This window comes from Colobus angolensis, unplaced genomic scaffold (genome assembly GCF_000951035.1).
Source record: "Colobus angolensis palliatus isolate OR3802 unplaced genomic scaffold, Cang.pa_1.0 Scaffold14, whole genome shotgun sequence".
In the NCBI taxonomy this organism is placed as follows: Eukaryota; Metazoa; Chordata; class Mammalia; order Primates; family Cercopithecidae; genus Colobus; species Colobus angolensis.
The window spans coordinates 14,259,370-14,279,741 of record NW_012114488.1 but is presented as its reverse complement, the minus strand read 5'-3'; the positions used below and the strand labels follow the sequence as shown (position 1 = coordinate 14,279,741).

Sequence of the window (20,372 nt, the reverse complement as noted above, 5' to 3'; positions counted from 1 at the left end):
TTTGTAGGATAGTTCAAGATGCAGACTCACTATTCTCAAACTTCTGATTGCCTTTCACTCACTTGCCTGCTCTTGCCTCCTAAATATATGTCTGTTCTTAGGAACTGTATCTGGCCTTTGTAGTAGTCCGTGAGGGCGGCCATAACAAAACACCACTGACAGGGTGGCCTAAACAACAGACACTTATTTTCTCGTGGTGTAGACTGCAAGTCCAAAATCAAAGTGTCTGGAGGTTTGGTTTCTCCTGAGGCCTCTTGCGTTGCTCTTCAGATATCCATTGTCTTGCTGTGTCCTCACACAGCCTTTTCTCTGTGTTTGTGGTCTCATGGTATTTCTGCTTTTTCTTAAAAGCATGCCCGTCCTATTAGATTAGGGCCCAATACTTACAGCCCCGTTTAACATTAATTGCCTCTCTAAAGACCCTATCTCTAAATGCAGCCTCACTGAGGAGGTTAAACTTCATCATATAAATTTGCAGTGGGGGGATGGGGGGACACAATTCACTTTGCCTGAAAGGCCTATTTATTCTCAAAGCTTCGATCATATCTGCAATTTGATGTACACCAAACCTGTCTCCTCAGATCTCAGCTTACTTGTGCTATAGTCACACATTTATTTCCAACTACCTAATCAATCGTCTCATTCTGATATCCTGTTAGACTAAACTTGTATCAAACCAAACTCATTGGCATCCTGGTCAAAGACATTTTCTTTTCTCATCTCCTTGCATTAATCAATGGTTTCATTTGGTTTGTACTACTTTTCAATATTCCTGTCTTCCTCATTTCTCCAGTGAATAAACAAGTCTTACTGATTACTCTGTTCAAAATGTGGTTGCATTTACTCATTTTATCCTCCCACTCTACCACTTGAGTAAAGGCCTTCATAACTTCACACCTGAAAGAGCACAGTAATCATCTCTGTACCTCGGACCCAACAAAGAGGTTCAACCTTATTCAGTCCCCTCCTACTGTGCATGAGAGGAGTCCATTAATAGGATGGTATGTCACCCTTATTGTTAAGTTAGGTTATATGACGTAGGTAGCTTTAAGAAAGGATAAACCTAAGTTAGACTTGACCTAATCAAGTTAACCCTTAAAAGAGATGTAGCTCATCCGGGTGAAGGAGACTTCAATCATGAGAAAAATTCAACAAGAAACAGATTGTTCATTGTTAGCTTTGAAAATGAAGGGGGCACTCACTGTGGCAAGGAATGCAGGCAGGCAACAATCGCCTGGGGAACAGTCAGCGAGGAATGGAGTCCTCAATCCTACAACCATAGGAATTGAATTCTGCCACAGCTACCTGAGCTTGGAGAATGACCCCAAGCTCCTAATGAGATTTCAGTCCTTATTGATACATTGATTTCAGTCTTGTGGCACTCCAAACCCAGAACACAGCTATCTGTGTTATGCCAAAACCTCTGAGCTACAGAAACGGTGAGATCACCAACAGGGGTCTCTTTAAGACTCTGAGGAGTCTTGTGTGGTAAGTTGTTACACAGCCATAGAAAGCTAACATTACTTGGTTACCCTCTAATTCACCTCCCACTGCCACACTTATATTCCTTGTTCAATTAGTTCATAATTTTGGTACCCTTTTACCAACTTCATTGAATATTATCATAATGCTAAGGGCCTATAGATGAGTATTACATGCCTTAAACATACACACACACACTTTCCAGCGAAAGGAATTATGTGACTTTTGGAAACATAACCAAACGCTCAAAAGAACATAAAACTAGTTACTTATATTTGGAAAGGTAATTCAGTACTATTTGTTCTGCTATGGTATAAAAAAAATCCACATTATTTTAATAGCAATAGTTATTGAATAGCAAAAATCTAGCAGCATTTATACCAACTAATGTTAAGTTTCATCAGTACTATGCCCAAATATTCTTTTATCCCTTATCATGTTAATTCCTGCCATTGAAACTTACACCATTTTCGAAGAACTTTGATTTTTGCTTCATGTAAGATAGCAAATCTATTCCCCCAATTTGGCAATACAAAAATTTTCGTTTCGGGCAGGCCAATGTTTTCAGTGGTCCACTGTGTATCTCCCTTCAGTGTCATTCCTCTTCAGAACCACTTATGAAGAAGAATTCCTCTCCATCAATCCAAACCTTCGTGATGCATCTAACACAACTTCTTGTTCATAAATTCATGAATTAACAAACATGTACTGAAGTACCTACTGGGTATACTAGAAATGATGAGATGCTTTGCCATTGGAAAATGGTTAAAGCTAATATAGATTGGGCAGCTGCAAAAAAAAAAAAAAGACAAAGGTCTCTACACAACAATATCAAATGATACTGGTCAAAATTCATCTCTATTTTACAAAAGATGTCTGTAAACCACAGGAAGGAGACATTGTTTTTAAAAGTATACATGTATAGCTGGCTATCTTTCGCTTAACAGAGAAGGAAAATAAGAACATCTGCTTATCTTCAAGAAAACAAGCTCAGGAAGAGGAAGCCAGAAACATGGTGTTGACGGAACACAAGTGGTAGAGGTAGCGGAGGGCCAGGAGGAGGCAACAGGGAGGATAGGAATGAGGAGGGAGGGAGCCTTCTCTGCAGGGAAGTTTTTTGTATAGATTTTGCTCCTGGAAATATGTTAAGGTTCCAAATAAATTCAGTCAATAAAGGCAGGACGATACTATAACTGAAAACATACTGAAACAAATAAACCTAATTATACCTCAAATGGATATCATTACCTCTGTGAAGGGAGAAAAAAAAAGAAATAGAAGTAATCCAAGTGATTATAATTCATTTGGAATAGGCCTTTTCCTTACCTCAGAATTGCTGGGGTTGTTGGTATTTAAATGGTTGAAGGTTATCTCTTACGTTGCCTCAATCCCCTATCATTTTGGCAGGACTCATGACTGGCCTAAATAGTCAGTTTTCATCTTTTATTTATGCTGTGTTTTCTCCTATGTACCCACTATAGAAATGGAAACTTCACTGTAGTACACTTTTCCCTCTTTGTTAATGACCATTGCTGGTCTAAAACTGTTACCTTTATTTTAACATTGCTGTCTATGGCTACTAGAAAATTTGTTTCAAAATAAACATACTTCTTGGAACCACAAACTTTCCATATAACTAAAATGTGATGCTTGACTCATCCAGATCTATCTATCAATCAATCTATCTATCTATCTATCTATCTACCTACCTACCTACCTACCTACCTACCTATCTATTCATCTATCCGTCCATTTATCTATCCATCTACCTGTCTATTTATCTAGCTATACTTCCCCCACACTCATATATGATTCTCTTTTAATGACTTGGGGAACTTTTCAACATTTTGTTACTCCACTGCCTTTTCACACAAAGGGGGAAAAGACACACTTAAGGGTACCAGATAAACAAAAATTACTAAATAGCGAAGAGCAACTGTCTTGAGGGTCCTGGAGGCCTTGCTGCCAATGCTGGGGCCCAGCACCTCCACTCCAGCTGCTGCTGCCAGATGTGAGTGCCAGGGTAGTCAGAGGTGTTGTTTAACTCAAGTGAAAATGGAAATCCAGGTTTTTAGGTGTAATCAAACAGTTTTCGAATGTTGTCATTCAATTTAAGATATTTGTTTCTAAAACTACCTGTGGGCCCCTCCCCAACCCATCTATAGTTCACATTCAGCTGCTGAGGACATCGTGAGACCTCAGATATGGAACAACAACAAAACCAACTAGAGGTACCTAAGCACCAAATGATGTATTACAAACCAAATTTGCATACAAGGGAGAAATAAAACTGGGAGAAGTGGAAAGTGCTGCAGAAGGAAGGCCTGAACTGAATTTGGAAGGAAAATACTATATCTTAGACTATAGAAAATAAAAGGAAAAACAAAGTTTGCCAACACATCATGGCTGATTATGCCCTCGGTGTCTTTGTAAACAGAAGTGCCCAGTTCACTATTCATTGAAACAGCTTGGTTTTACCAAATCTTGAAAAGTTAATATTATGATATATCCAGAAAGATGAAGATAAACATGACATGTTTATAACGTGATTTCCCCATTCTACCTCTAATTTTTTAAAAAAGTTATCATTGCTTTTTTCAAAGTTGTTAGTATGTTTTACAGAATGCTTCTGATTTTTTCTCAGTGTCCAGTTGCTTTTACTTCTCGCTGGGTCAGAGTATAATTCTTGAACAATCTTCGCTGTTATTTCCAAATGCTTTTAGATCATGGGTCCAAAAGCCACATTCGCTAGAATTTTGCATAAACTGAAGATAATAAAACTATGAGTGTATGACATTCTTGTAATAAAAACATTTTGATTTTTATTTTCCTAATTAAGTTTCGTTAAATCAATGTCGTCAGCTCTGACTTCTGGTGTCTGCGTCACTAGCATTTAATTGCTGAGTAAGCATTATTTTGGTGCATTTTAAAGTATTATCTGCCACAATATATATGATTTTGGAACTATTTCTAAGTATACTGAAAATTCTATATCTAAAACCATATATAAATTTATCATATATAGATATACCTATATATCTATATGAATCTATATTTTAGATACATATTTTACATATTTACATGTTAATGTCATGAGAATGACATTGATATCTCTTTTCTTTTACATGTTTTAATCTTTTTCTTGCTCAATTCCTTCTACTATTTCACCATGGAAATAAAAAAGAAGTTCTTAGAGCCAAATCTTCTATGACATTATTAAATAATTGGGTTTTTCTGTTAATCTTTTAAAATACATAGAAAATAATCTTCATAAGTCCCCTTTCCCCCAAATAGTATATTGTAAATATTCTTACACAATTAAAGATGGGGCAGAAAAAGAATTCTACAACAAGTTACCCTAAATGAACCCTAGTCTATGTAACAAAAGATGTAAAATGGTCAGAGATGGCCAGACTGAAGGTGTCGGGTAATTTGGTAATGCTGGTTCGTAAGAAATGATGGCTCTAAGGGGCTGTGGGACTGGAGAGAGACCAGACACCCCTCTCTGCAGAGGCCACTTTCTAGTAAATGATCAGCTGGTGTTAACCCCTATGGGGCAATTTCCAATATGAGTAATTACTTTTTGTGCATCTAAATCTTCCCTGAATGTGCAACTGGGAATACTTTCATTAAATGTTATTCTTTCCACACCATAAATTAATCCCTATACATGCCGTAGATCCCCTGTGAGTCTCAAAAAGGAGTTGTGAAGATTAATCATTTAATTTGTGTGAACTGTTTGAAAACTGTTTTCCCCTGGCTCTTTGAGAAGCTCAATATATGCTCAGCTACACACAATGGAAGTATTTTAACAAATTAATTTACTGAACAACTACTATGTGTCTGGTACTATGCCAGGCAGTGTGAGAATGAATAACATTATTAAACAATCGCTGACTTCAAGGGATTTATTAGCTAGTAACAAAACTGAAAAGACACGGTTAGGCCACAACCTCAAATGCCTATGGACTATGAGGCAGAACTAAGAGCAACTGTCTCAAAGGCCCAGGCACACTGTCAAAGATGGGGCCCAACACCCCCACTCCAGCTGATGCCACCGATGGACGTGATTGCCAGCGTGTCCAGATGTGCTGTTTACCTGAAGTGAAAATGGAAATCCTGCTTTTTACGTGTAATTAACCAGTTTTCCTATGTTGGCGTTAAATTCAAGATTTTTATTTATTTTATTTATTTTTTATTTATTTATTTATTTTTATTTTATTTTTTTTTTTTTTTGAGACGGAGTCTCGCTCTGTCACCCAAGCTGGGGTGCACTGGCCAGATCTCAGCTCACTGCAAGCTCCGCCTCCCAGGTTCACGCCATTCTTCTGCCTCAGCCTCCCGAGTAGCTGGGGCTACAGGCGCCCGCCACCTCGCCCGGCTAGTTTTTTTTGTATTTTTTAGTAGAGACGGGGTTTCACCATGTTAGCCAGGATGGTCTTGATCTCCTGACCTTGTGATCCGCCTGCCTCGGCCTCCCAAAGTGCTGGGATTACAGGCTTGAGCCACCGCGCCCGGCCAAGATTTTTATTTTTAAAACTATCTATCTGTGGGCCAATCCCACCCATCTATAGGTCACATTCAGCTCCTGAGGACATTGTGAGACCATGGATCTGAAACAGCAACAACAAAACCAACTAGCGGGATGGTGTGATGGCGCATGCCTGTAATCCCCTCACTTTGGAAGGCCAAGGCAAGTGGATTACTTGAGGTCAGGAGTTCGAGACCAGCCTGGCCAACATGGTGAAATCCCATCTCCACTAAAAATACAAAAATTAGCCAGGCATGCTGGTGGATGTCTGTAATCCCAGCTACTCAAGAGGCTGAGGTAGGAGAATCACTGGAACCCAGGAGGTAGAGGTTGCAGTGAGCTGAGATCACGCCACTGCACTGCAGCCTGGGTGGCAAAGTGAGACACTATCTCAATAAAAAAACAAAACAAAACAGAACACCAACTAGATATAACTAAGCAACGAAACAAGCACCAAATTATGTATTATGTACATAATAAAATATGTATTACAAACAAGATGTGCATACATGAGAAAATGAAACTGGAAGTGGAAGATGCCACAAAAGGAAGACCTGAACTGAATTTGGAAGGAAAATACTACACATTTGACTATAGAAAATGTAAGGGGGAAAAACAGTGTGCTGACATGTCATGGCTAATGATGCTTTATTGCATCCTAATACAACAGAGATGTACCCTAAATGACGGAGACATGACTTTCACAGAAAAACCTGGAAGGCACTGCAAACATTGAATAATTTTCCTATAAAGTCAGATGTGAACAACATCCATGTTCCCAAACTTTTCTCCACTAGTAATAAGAAGATGATTATGAAAATGAAAACCTTGCTTCTTCCAGCTTCTAAGATATAAATAGTGGTTACTGTTAACACATTGTGAGATCAAGAGGATTATACAGACAAGAATGATGACCCTAACATTTGCTTTCAAGATGTTTTAAAATATTTGTCAAGCTGGTCATTCTGTGGAGATTACATCTAAGGATTAAAGGTTCTTTGCAAACTCCCCTCTCCTGGCCATGCCTGACCTATGCAGGATCCTTTCTAACAAAAAAGGATGCAAATGCATGGGTGGCGACAGGCATGTGGTCTTCTCCGCGGTCACTGCTACCAGGAACCGAGGGATCACTACACACATCTTGGTTGTTCGTAGTTCTTCAGGGTCCGGAAACACCCTTCAAATCCACGTTTTATTTCCTGATCGATGAAATGCAGCCACAGTGGTGTGTAAAATAATATTCATACATCTCTGCTAAGAAAGAAAAGTCAAAAACAGAAGGGAAAAAAAAAACTTTTTGTGGGAAGAGAGAAACTGGAACAAAATTGGTTGGAATTTTAAAAGATTGATGAAGAAGTATTCAATGCTGCAGGAAAAAACGGGGAAAACAACTGATGTCAGGAAGCTTTAGATAAGACACTCAAAAATTTCATTTTAATATTTATTGCTCGTAGTGAAATTGATCGGTATCTCCGGCATGATGAGGTCATGAAAGAAGAGATTGATGCAGGCAAATTCATTATTTCTGCTTCTGTTCTTTCTGTTTTGATATTAGTCTATTTTCTCCCAATAAACTATCCTATTGCATACCTCCCAACTTTTGCCATTTGTGGTAATGTAATTTTCCTGTCATCTTTTATAAAATACTAGAGTACCCATCTGTTCTACGGGTAGGGATAAAATAGCTTCCTTCAGAAGAAAACACTGACTGTAAACAGCCAAGCCCCATGAAAGACAAGAGAATCTTCTAGTGGTCCTTTATCAGATTATATTTTCTGGTGCCAGGGCAGCCCATCCTGCTTGACCTTTTTTACTTACGTGCATGAGACAAACAGTGGATCCTAATCAGTCATATGATAAAATTCTGGGTTTTTTTTTTCCTTGCATATTTAACTAGGATATTTTAATGCAAATACTCTGATTTCAATTTATTGTACAGATTATTTCATCACTCAGGTATTAAGCCTAGTAGCTATTAGTTATTTTTCTTGATACTCTCCTTCCTCCCATCCTCTGCTTTCCAGTAGGCCCCAGTGTGTGTTGTTCCCTGTAGGTATTCATGTGTTCTTATGACTTAGTTCCCACTTATGTGTAAGAACATGCTATATTTGGTCTTCTCTCCTGCATTAGTTTGCCAAGGATAATGGCTTCCAGCTCCATTCATGTTCCTACAAAGGACATGATCTCATTCTTTTTTACGGCTGCATGGTATTCGACGGTGTATACGTACCACATTTTCTTTAGCTAGTCTGTATGAGAATATAGAAGGGAAGACAGAGAGTAATGGAAGATAAGAGCTAAAGCCCCACCAAACCATCTTAATTTTTGCCACCAACTTAGGATATTTCCCTCATCTCACGTGTCAACCAGAACTGCAGCTGTCTGATCCACCGTCTCATGTCCAGGCCGAGTGGCCTCTCAACATCTGTAATACCATAATAGCTTCCTCCCTGGATGTCCTGCCTTTCCCAGGCCAGTTCCCCACCACAACCAGAGGACCGAAGTCCTAGCAGGTGCCATGATGACGGAAGCGGAGGATGCCGGATGCAGCGTCAGGAGCTGATGAAAGCAGGAGGCCTGCAGAAGCCGATGACGGCAAGAAAATGGGTCCCTGGAGCCTGTAGGAGCAACAGCCCTGCAGACACCTTGTTTTCTGCCTGGGGCTTTCTGACCTCCAGAACTGTAAAAGAATAAATTCCTGTTGTTTAAGTTCCCATGTTCATGGTAATTTTTAAAGCAGCAATGGGAGACTTTACAGTATTCGATACATGAAGGTTTTATGTATAATTTTTAAAAACCAGTGAATTCAAAACAACTGACATGCCTTTAGGGTGAATGAAATTTGAAACAACCACGGCAAATATTTTGTTACTGTCCATGCCTTATTACGTAATTATTAATAACATTAAGTGTACCATCTTTTCAGTATTTAAGTGAAAATTTACAATCATTCAGTAAGGAAGGCTCTCTGATGACCATAGGGTTCTTTTTACTTGGTAACTGAAATTGTGAAAACAGAAAATCATAAAGGCTATCTTTTTCCAAAAAAGCCCTTGCTGGAAAAAAAAAAACAAAGTCCTAGGTGATAAGCCTAAAGTTCCAGATTGAAATAAAGCCGGGCGCGGTGGCTCACGCCTGTAATCCCAGCTCTCAGGGAGGCAGAGGCGGAAGGATAGCTTGAGCCCAGAAGTTCGAGACCTGCCTAGGTAATATAGCGAGACCCTGTCCTCCACAAAAAGGAAAAAAAAAAAAAAAAAGACAAAAAAGACTGTGAAAGAATAAGAGACTCTTGACCAGAGGCTAAGAGAAAGAAAAGACTCCTGCTACCCACTAACAGAAAGAGGCTAAGGAGTATTCAGTACCAGCTAGTAAATTGAAGATAAAACCAGATTTGGAGTCCTATGAAAAAAAGCAAGTTTCATTTAAGTCTCTGCCAACAAGGGCAACTAACTTTCCTGTACCAGTTGAAGTTTTGTTATACTGGTTTGAAAGATTGCTGATTTATAACTTTGAGATTTAAAACACTTGCTATAAGAATAGATTTGTTAAAATGTTTGTTGTAGCGAAGAGAAATAGTTGTGAAAGATGCTTCCTGGGAGATGGTTTGTACCTGGCAACTCATAATCATTAGCTTACAATGACTTCGCTGATCTGTGTCTAATCAAAACATAAGGAGTTTCTGAAAATTAGAAACATAGCTAAGTTATCCTCCCTTGTAAAATCTATTCTACAGGTGAAAATAAAGTGACTCTAACGATGCATAATCTCAACTTGTTTAAGTAATAATAAAATTTTTTCTTTTTTTTTTTTTTGAGACAGAGTCTCACTCTGTTGCCCAGGCAGGAGTGCAGTGGCACAATCTTGGCTCACTGCAACCTCCACCTCCTGGGTTCAAGTGATTCTCTTGCCTCAGCCTCCCAAATAGCTGGGACTACAGGTGCGTGCCACCACACCCAGCTAATTTTTTGTATTTTTAGTAGAGACAGGTTTCATCATGTTGGCCAGGCTATAAATAATTATTAAATATTATATTGTTAAAGCTGCTCAGTGCTTAGGGTGAGAAAGCCTTCCCAAGGGAGTGTGTGTTCTCTTCTGCCTGGTAATGGAGCATAGTCACTTGCCATGCTGTTCAGCACATCTCTCTCCATTTATTTTCTATTCTTTGAGACAATTATTCCTCATGTTCCAATATTCTTTTTCTTTTCACTGTTTGTTTTTCTCTCTTGAATAAATCTCTAACATCCCCCACAACTATCCCTTTTAAGTTTCAGATACCCAGACAACAAAACACATAACCAAGATGCTTAATCACACACAAGTGCATGAATACACATACACACTTATACACCATGCATATATGTGTGTGTTTGCATACCAAAATCTTGCTTCGAAAACAGAAGAAGGCATGTAAATAACTGCTTGGAACTCATTGGCAGACAAAGAAACAGAGGAGGTGTCAATTATTTAAGATAATCTCCAGGAAAGAAAACGGGTCTTTTCTCTTAGCATTGCTCCCCTTCCAGAGTAGGTTCAATCCTAAGAATTTTACCTTTATCCCACCTGTCTGCCACTGTTTCATTTTATGGCCTTAGGATTGTCATTTGGCTTTTCCTTGACCAGTTCTTTCCAGAAGACTTGCTGGCCTACGTTCCCTTCCTGAATTTTACTATTCTCTTGTCCTTGCCGACCTTGTTGTAACTGGCTTCTGTTCATTTCTCCAACCTGTCAAGAGCATTTGGAATCCCATTCCTACTCCACTAGGTTCTGTTTCCCCATCTGACTTTACGACATCCTCATGCAACGTGATCATGTACTCTACTCCATCATCCCAGTCACTGACGAAGAGCCCTGGGCACAGGGCTGACCCTGGCGATATAACACCTGTGTCTGCCAAGTTAATGGCATTCCATTATTAACTACTCATTAGGAGAAATGTAGAGGATGACGAGGGATAACACACACCTCTAACATTCCCAGACAGCGAAACAAGCATCTCATAGGCTTTTGTGGAAGTTCATTTACATAAGTGGTTCTTGATCCTGATCTTGCAGAGGTCAGAGCCTTTGAGGATCAGATAAAAGCTATGGATTATCTTTTCCAAAAGCTGTGCACACACACATGCCACAGCATTTTGTATAAAATTTCAGAAGATTCAAGGATTTCCCTTCAAGTACATCTCTAGAACTCCTGGAGTCTAGAACATTCAGGTTAAGAGGATCTAGTGAAGATGCTTTTAAATATTGTAGCATATACATATCTTTAAAATAAATGTATATTAGATGCCAAAGAAAATATAATTTGGAGGGTTTTCTTTAATCTAGATGATATCACCTATATACCTTAAAAATAATCTTGATGGACCTAAGCTCTCAGGCCAAAGAAAGAATTATTCATGCAACAAAATGAAAATGATTTTTTTCTGTTGTAAAAAGTAAAATTATTTTTTAAATTGTGGTAAAATACATATTTCATACGGTTTACCATCTTAGCCATCTAAGTGTAGAGTTCTGTAGTGCTAAGGACTACAGCTGTGCAGCCAATCTCCAGAACTTTTTCATCTTAAAAAACTGAAACTCTATACTCATTATACCATTACACAATAACTCTCAATTACCCCCTTACCCCAGTCCCTAGCAACCAACATTTTACCTTCTACTCTCTATGAATTTGGCTACTCTAGGTAGTTCATAAGTATTTATCTTTTTGTAACTGGCCTATTTCACTTAGCATCATGTCTCAAGGTCTTACCATGTTGTCGCATGTGTCAGAATTTCATGTGTTTTTGAGGGCTGAATAATATTCTATCGCATGTTGCCTGTATATACTGTATCAATTTTTTTTTTATTTTTTTGAGATGTAGTTTTGCTCTTGTTTTCCCGGCTGGAATGCAATGGTGCGATCTCGGCACACTGCAACCTCCACCTCCCAGATTCAAGCGATTCTGCTGCCTCAGCCTCCCAATCAGCTGGGATTACAGGCGTGTGCCACCATGCCTGGCTAATTTTTGTATTTTTAGTAGAGACAGGTTTCATTATATTGGCTAGGCTGGTCTTGAACCCCTGATCTCAGGTAATCCACCTGCATCAGTTTCCCAAAATGCTGGGATTACAGGCATAAGCCACCATGCCCAGCCACTGTATCAGATTTTTGTTTATCCATTCACACATCAATGATTACCTGGATTGTTTCCACCTTTTGGACATTATAAATAATGCTGCTGTGAATATGGGTATGTAAAATTAAATTTTTAGCAAAGAAATCGTACTGCTGTGTAAATACTATTGTTTGTTTTAAATTTTTGAAACTTTTAAAAATAATTTCATTGTGAGGCACAACTGACAAAAAGAAAAGTATCCAAAACAACTCAATGAATCATCAGGTAGCAAACAGTCATATCACCACCACCCAAGTCAAGACACAAAGAAGGTTTCCATGTAGAGCTTACTCTCTGAGGTTTGTCTACTACACAACACAGAGTTCCCAGGGAAAATTAATTTGGTCTCCCCAAGAATGCTGCCAGACAGAGATTATTACTCCCATGTTCTGGGTTGAGTAACGGGAAGCTTAGATAATGTCTTACAAGGTCACATAGCTAGTAAGTGATAGAAATAGGATTTTTCAACATCAGCCTTTTTCACCACACCTCCACATGAGTTGGACTACGTACAGTCCAGCTGGTGCATTAAAACACATCAACTATATTAAAATTATCCAGAGGTATAAATGTGACTGATACTTGAATAATGATCACATTGTTTGTCCTTTTGATATTCTTCATTTTGACTTTTGCCCACTGTTCTAATTTTGACCTTTAGAGTAATTTAAACATATGCATTAACATTTCCACATGCAAGACCCTAAGTAGCTAAAGAAGGTGGGAATGTCCCCAGGAAGACTCAGTCCCAAGAATTCTCCCTAGGTTCTCTCAGGGAACAGCATCTCCAGGCAACTTACTCCCCTAACTTTCCTCTTGTGGTCACATTAGTCTGTTAACACCCCTAGTAAGTAAAGATATGTCCAGAACTGACATTGAATTTTAGATGTTCACTATCAACCCAAAGAACAATTCATTCACTCATTCGACAAATATTTATTTAGAGCTTTGCACTATTCCAGACTATACCTCCTCTGACCATACTTTTATTAATGCAGGGAAAGTTACAGGCACATTTTTATACTCTTGCCATGCTGTTGTCTTATACTGATCATGGGATCAAGTAAAATCTGGATGCGTTTCGCAGGAACTACTGGCAAGGCAGGTCCCTAGCATCCTATATTTATATAATTGGTTTTTTGAAATGATCTTTGTGCTGTCTTCACAGTAGATCACCAGGGTTTCATGTGGTAATATTTCAGAATTAGTATTTTGGTGGTTGATCAACAGAATCCAATAATATTTTTTAAATGTTTTTGCAGACTTTAAAAGTAAAATTTGTATATCTGTTTAGAAAGAATCTTTTCCTTCCTTATATGCCTCTTCTTCCTTAAAAGGAAACAAATGAATGAAGTCTGTATAATTGTTCTCTGTTGTTACAGTTTGCCTCTTATAGCCATGAACTGTAATGATTGACTTCCTATGTGCTAAAAGTGGTAATTGATCTAACCTACATTACAATTGTTCAATATAAGAAACTAGATATTGAAGTGGCTTAATTTAGTGAGGAAGCACCTAATGAGTCAATGAGTTTATTCGGTTAATTCAGTGAAAAGTGCTAATGATTCAGAAAGTTTAAGTAGTTACTGTAATGCAGTCTGTAGGAAAGTACTAATAACCAACCTGTGACCAACTGCCTCAAGAGCTGGGTTGCCAAAATTGGCAAGTAAGGATACAAAGCACTCAGTGAAATTTGCATTTCAAATTTGTTGTTCATCTGCAATTCAAATTTAATTGGTTGCCTTGTGTTTTATCTAGCAACTCTATTTAGCAGCCTTCAACATAGCAATGATTAATTAACAGAAGACAGTAATACCAGGTTTACTTCTCCATGGGAATTCACTACCCACAAAAAGGGTAGCCAACGTATTTTGATGTTTGACTTCTGCAAAATTAGAAGACATAAGTCTTTTTTGGAAATGGCTTAAAAATAGAAGGGGCAGGATAAAACTGCAGATGCCAACTGTCATTTTCCACTCCATCCATTCATTTCATAAAATTATACAGTCAGAAAAAGTCAGTTAGTCCAAATCTATATACTTAGAAATGTCACAAGACCATGAAAGTATCTTACTTTTAAATAATTCCTCAGAATCTGACTTTGCAGCTACTCAACCGATTTCATTTTGGATGCTGCAAGGTCTTCAGAGCTAGAAAGAATGCAGCAGTAAATCTGGCCATCAGGCAGCCAACAAAGAGGGCATACCAGGAAGCAGAAAAAGAGCTAATGCTGGAGATGGCCATGGAAGGGCATGGGTCAGGTTCTGTGATGTCCTGGTGATAGAAGCATTCCAAAGCTGGACGATTCTGCAAATGGGAAAGGAGCTGGGGAAATCAAGAGGAGCAGTGGCCAGGAAAAATGTGTGTGACTAGGTATTCAAGGCGTATAGGAGCATGAAAAATGGGGAAGCAAAACTCCATGAGAATTTTTGCTAGATTGCTAGTTTTTAAAGTTACATTCCACAGCTGGATGGGATAGATTCCCAGTCATGATACCTCATGTCACTGGCCAACAGGGTTCATTGAGTCACAACCAGGCTTATGAAGTTGGCTCTGCCCCTTCTCCTCACTGCTTTAGCTGAACAGCACTTTAAACTGAACATTCTGGTAAAAATGACATCTTCTTAGAAATAAGAGCAATTTAAGCATAGGTGAGATTTGCAGTCTATAATACAGAAATCCATAATTTATGGCCTTTTATAAACTAAGTTTATCATTGCTAACACTGTTCTTTCTTTCATGCACACATTCCATCGACAAACAGCCAAAAATTTTTAAATGAACTGAAAGGATTCAATACATATTCATAGTTCTATACTTATTGGCTCTAGAAATTGGGGCCTTTTCCTTTTGTTTTATGCTAATTAGGCTTGAAGTCATAATTTCTCCTAAACACATAAGCACTATTAAGCACCAACTCTGGGGTATTTAAAAAGTTACAACAGAGAGTTCAAAAGGGGGAAAAAAACCCATGGATATGACCTCCTTCCTTTCTTTAAAAGGATCTCAGTATAGTAGACAAAATAAGATGTATTTATATGAAAAGCTGGCATATATTGCCTGTGCTTTTATGTAAAAGCTGCATTAGTATAAAAACAGTAAAGATTATAGAAATTCAAAGAATCCATATCACTTTTGATAGGGGTGATCAAAATTTCATTACAGTGAAAAAAGAGGGAATTGAACTCGGACTTAAACAGTTAAGATTCAAGTAAAACTGATTATTTGAGCATCTACTCAATGTGGAGAGTAGGCTTATTCACATATATTCTCTGAATGTATGTCATTCCATTCAAACATTAAAGCATATTATTTACTAATAAAGCCTCAAACATTTACTTCTTCCATATTTCATATACAGGTAATGCTATGGTTTGGCTGTGTCCCCACCCAAACCTCACCTTGAATTGTCATAATCCTCACCTGTCAAGGGCAGGACTAGGTGGACATAACTGAATCATGGGGACACTTTCCCCGATACTGTTGCCGTGGTAGTGAGTAAGTCTCAAGAGATATGACAGTTTTATAAATAGGAGTTCCCCTGCATAAGCTATCTTGCCAGCCGCCATGTAAGACCTGGCCTTGCTCCTCCTTGCCTCCTACTGTAATTGTGAGGCCCTCTCCAGGCATGTGGAACTGTGAGTCAATTAAACCACTTTGCTTTATAAATTACCCAGTCTTGGGTAAGTCTTCATTAGCAGCATGAGAACAGACTAATACAGGCAATGAGGTATGCTAGTAGAAATTAAGTCTGTACCGTGTTTGTTTTCCCTATTCTTTGGAAACAGATGTATCAGAAATTTATACACTCACTCGACTGGAGAGCAACATGGGGATTCTGTCTACAAAGAGCGTAATCACTGGAAGTAGCCTGCCTGAAGGATAGTGTCCTGTTTCAACTTTGACATGTGGTGGCTCCTGAGGGTAGAGCATCAAAAAGAAGGCAAGGGATGTTCGAGACACGTCCACATCCACCTATTTCCCTGTCTCAAGTAAATGTATTTCCTGGGAAGGACAGACAGACATGTAATAGGGAGAAGTGAGGTGGCTGGCTACGTTCAGTTCAGTAACTGAATATAGATACAGGTATTGGCTCTGAAGATTTTTTTAACATGGTAAAATATATATATAATCTACCTTTTTTTAGGCATTTGTGGCTGTGCAATTCAGCTACCTTAAGCATATTCAGATTGTTGTGCAACCAACACTACCATCGATCTCCAGAAAGTTTTTATTTTCCCAAACGAAAACTCCATACCCATTAAACACTCACTTCCTGTTTCCTATCCCACTCCAGGCCCTGGTAACTGTTGTTCTATATTCTGTCTCTAGGAATTTGACTACTCGAGTCATAAAAGTGGAATCATACAATATTTCTGTGTGCCTGCTTATTTCACTTAGAATATTTTCCAAGTTCTTCCATGTCATAGCATGTATCAAAATTTTATTCATTTTTAAAGGTGAATAATAGTATCAGAAGATGAAAAATGCCTACAGCAGCAAAAAGTAAGCCAAATGGATGTGAAGCCAACAAAGTGCCTCCATGTTATATAAACATACATACCACATTTTATTTATCCACTTATTCATTAATGGACATTTAGCTACTATGAATTATACTGCTAGGAACAGTGATGTACAGATACCTGTTCAAGTCCCTGCTTTCAGGTTTTGGGGGTATATACCTAGAAGTGAAATTGCTGGGTGATCATCTATATGTCAGTTGTGTGGAAACACCATACTGATTTCCACAGTGGTTGCACCAGCAAAGTACAAGAATTTCTATTCCTCCATATCCCTATTGAACTTTTTACTTCCTTTTTTGTTGTTGCTTTGATAATAGTTATCCTAATGGATGTGGTACTTCACTGTGGTTTTGAACAGCATTTCCCTAATAATTAGTGATGTTGAGTGTCTTTTACTGAGCTTATTGGCGTGATTATGAAGATTTGAAAGTTACATTTTATAAACATAGCATCAACTCAAGCAAGTCAAAGATATAACATTTGTGAAGGCAAAAACGAATGGAAGAAACACCAACAGGTGACTTTTCAATGCTATTGATCAGCATGCTATATTTTGTACTTAAATACTGAAAAAGAAACTTTAAAATCCAAATATAAACAGTTAAATGTACTACAAAGCACTTGTTGCAAAAGAATATTAAGTTATAAAAGTAGGAAGACTGGTAGGTAATACACCAAAATGTTTAAAGTGGTTATTTTTAAGTGTGTTTCATAAGTAAGTTTTGTCTTATTTTTAACATAGTCTTCATCACTGACGCTCAAGAAATATTTCTTGATTGAGTCACAAATTAATTTTTTTATAATAGTGCGTAATTATGAAATGAGAAACACATTTGTTTTAAAAGGGGGAAAAAAAGTAAACCCCTAGTAAATTGGTTCTGCTGCACATTAAAATCATCCAGGGAGCTTTTAAAATAATATAAATGTGTGGTATTTCTCTTCATCAAAGATCATAATCTTTGGGGGTGGAGCCCAGGCATCTGTAATATTAATATACAATGAGAGTTGAGAACTACTGTTGTGAAAAATAAGAATGAATTAGGCCATCTTGGAAGGGTTCCCTTCATCGTCTGTTGCCACAGTTGATTAAAGATGAACCACTCAACCAGCCTAAATTGTTGACCCACAAAACCATGTGCAAACTATAATAGTTATTTTCATGCTCTAAGTTCTGATGTGGTTACTTACACAACAACATATAATCAAATCACTTACAATTTTCCCCAATAAGAGCTTATTGTGTGTTAGGTACAATACAAGTGCTTAACATTCATTATCTCATTAAATTGTCATAACAAACCAATAAGGAAAATACATTATTTCAAATGAAAATAGGCTTGGGATACTTAAATAATTTGCTCTTTAGCATCCAATTCCAATCCCTAATATACTAACATTTGCCTAATATAAATTAGAGGAAATTAAGAGAGACAAATTGCATGACATTACATTGTAAATACATAATAAACACATAAATACACAAAAATTCATTGTAAATAATTCATCAGCATGCTTATCTTTCAACTAATTTAAACACTCAGCATTAGGTAGTCAGTTAGGTATGCCTACTTGGCATAACTGAATAATGCACATAATTTACATTGTACTCATTAGGTAACTTCTCCTCATTCATCCTCCTCCCACCCACTTACCCTACCAAGTCCGCTGTCTGTGACTACACACTCCAGGTCTGTGTGTACACATTCTTTTTTTTTTTTTTTTTTTTTGAGACGGAGTCTTGCTCTGTCGCCCGGGCTGGAGTGCAGTGGCCGGATCTCAGCTCACTGCAAGCTCCGCCTCCCGGGTTTACGCCATTCTCCTGCCTCAGCCTTCCAAGTAGCTGGGACTACAGGCGCCCGCCACCTCGCCCGGCTAGTTTTTTGTATTTTTTAGTAGAGACGGGGTTTCACCGTGTTAGCCAGGATGGTCTCGATCTCCTGACCTCGTGATCCGCCCGTCTCGGCCTCCCAAAGTGCTGGGATTACAGGCTTGAGCCACCGCGCCCGGCCGTGTGTACACATTCTTTAGCTCTTACTTACAAGTGAAACTATGAGCTATTTGCCTTTCTCTTTCTGACTTGTTTCACTTAAGATAACGGCCCCCAGTTCCATCCATGTTTCTGCAAAGTACATGATTCCATGTTTTATATGGTTACATATAATTTCATTGTGTATATATGCCAGTTTATTTATCCAATCATTCAGTGATGGACAGTGAGACTGATTCCATATCTTTGCTATCATGAACAGCGCTGCAATAAACACAAAGTGCAGGTATCTTCTTGATAAAATGATTTTTCCTTTGGGTAGATACCCAGCAGTGGAATTTTAAAACTGTAATAGATATACAAACAGAAAAAAAAAAAAAAAAGCAGAAAAGATTTCAAGATATTTCACCAAAAAAGGAATACAAATAGCAAATAGTAAATGAAAACATGTGCAACATCATTAACCATTAAGAATGTGCAAATTAAAACCATTTAGACACCACTACACACCTATTAGAAGTGTTAAAAATAAAAAGACTAACTATTGCAAGAATTGGCCAGGATATTGTGCTGCTAATTGGGAATGTAAAATTATATAACCACTACAAAAACAGTTTTGCATTTTCAAGAAAGGCTGATCATACACTTCATATGGTCTAGCCATTCCACTCTTAGGTATTACCCAAAAGAAATTAAAGTTTATTATGAAATATTGAAAAAACGAAAAATGCATTTCTAAATAAGACTTGGGTAAAAGAAGAAATGAAAATAGAAATTTAATAAAATTCAAAAGTGAATGAAAATGAAGACATAACATAACAAAATTTAGGGGATGCAGTTAAAGTAGCATACAAAGAAAATTTTATGGAACTAAAACAAACAAAAAATGAAGAGCAAATGAAAAGCAAAGCAAGAAGAAAAAAGAAAACAATAACGATCAAGGTGAACAATCACTGGTTGAGAAAACAGAACAATAGGAAAAAGACCATGAAACCACAACTTTGTTCTTTAAGATCAATAAAAATTAATTACACTGTCTTGTCAGACCGATCAGGAAATAAAGAGAAAGGATACAAATTACCAATGTCAGAAGCAAGAGAGGTGACACCACTACACATTGTAGAGATACCAGAAGGGTAAGAGAATATTCTGAGCAATTCTATACCTAGAAATTTGGTAACGTAGATGAAATTTTAAAATTCCTGGAAAGGCTAAACAAAAGGACCTACTAAATTTCAAGCCAGAGAAAAAAGAAAACTTGAATAGTCTTACGTCTATTGAAGAAACTGATTTTGCATTAAAAAAAACCTCACACGAAGAAAAATGTAGGCCAGATGTCTTCACTAATGAAGTCTATCAATCATTTAAGAAAGAAACAAAAGCAATTCTACACAAATGCTTGAGAAAAGTGAAGACAAGGCAATACTTCCAATTTCTTTTTTTTCAGCCATTATTACTCTGATACAAAAACAAGACACATATAAGAAAAGAAAACTGAAAATGAATATAACTTAAGAACACAGAAATGTTAGTAAATAGAATTCAACAATACGTCAAATAACGATACATCGTGACTGAATGGGGTTTCATCCTAGAAGTGCACGTTTGATTTAACCTTTCAAAATCAAACATAATTTACCATGTTAAGAGAGTGAAAAAGAGAAACATAATACCTCACAAGGTTTAAAATAA

At 37.7% G+C, this 20,372-nt stretch overlaps 1 protein-coding gene across 5 annotated transcripts in view; it reads right to left on the bottom strand.

Moving 5' to 3' along the window:
- The window catches only part of PARK2 (parkin RBR E3 ubiquitin protein ligase), a 1,410,476-nt gene that overhangs the window by 982,208 nt on the left and 407,896 nt on the right, over positions 1-20,372 (bottom strand). The gene's annotated exons all lie outside the window — the stretch shown is intronic.